Here is a 395-nt window from a genome sequence, read left to right on the forward strand (position 1 = left end):
CCTGTACTACAGTAATGCTCAGTCTGCCTACTGTACTCATTGGTCCTCCATACTGCAGCTGCTGAGCTGCCTGGGCGTCCAGTTGGATTTGCTGTTGCTGCTGGGTTGGGGTAATACGAAGAAAGTCTTGAGGAAGCTCACCAACATACACCTGAAAAAAAAGAAAAACTTAAATTTAGATCTCCCACTTTCATAATGAGCAATGGAAAGGAACAGAAAACCCAAGAACCTCAGCAAAAACACTCAGCATTTTCTCTAGTTTTGACAGCATCAGCAAGTAAATAATGACAGAACTGCCAGGCTCAACTTTTGAAATACTAAAATCCAACACAAGCCACTGTGAAAAATAACAATGTGGACATGCAAAGCCAAAGGCTGTTCTACAACTGAACATT

General features: G+C 41.8%; 1 pseudogene; it reads right to left on the minus strand.

The window, feature by feature from the left end:
• Nucleotides 1-4: 4 nt before the first annotated feature.
• Nucleotides 5-151, minus strand: LOC109365208 (annotated as a pseudogene).
• Between the last annotated feature and the right edge of the window lie 244 nt (nt 152-395).

This window comes from Meleagris gallopavo, unplaced genomic scaffold (genome assembly GCF_000146605.3).
Source record: "Meleagris gallopavo isolate NT-WF06-2002-E0010 breed Aviagen turkey brand Nicholas breeding stock unplaced genomic scaffold, Turkey_5.1 ChrUn_random_7180001963481, whole genome shotgun sequence".
In the NCBI taxonomy this organism is placed as follows: domain Eukaryota; kingdom Metazoa; phylum Chordata; class Aves; order Galliformes; family Phasianidae; genus Meleagris; species Meleagris gallopavo.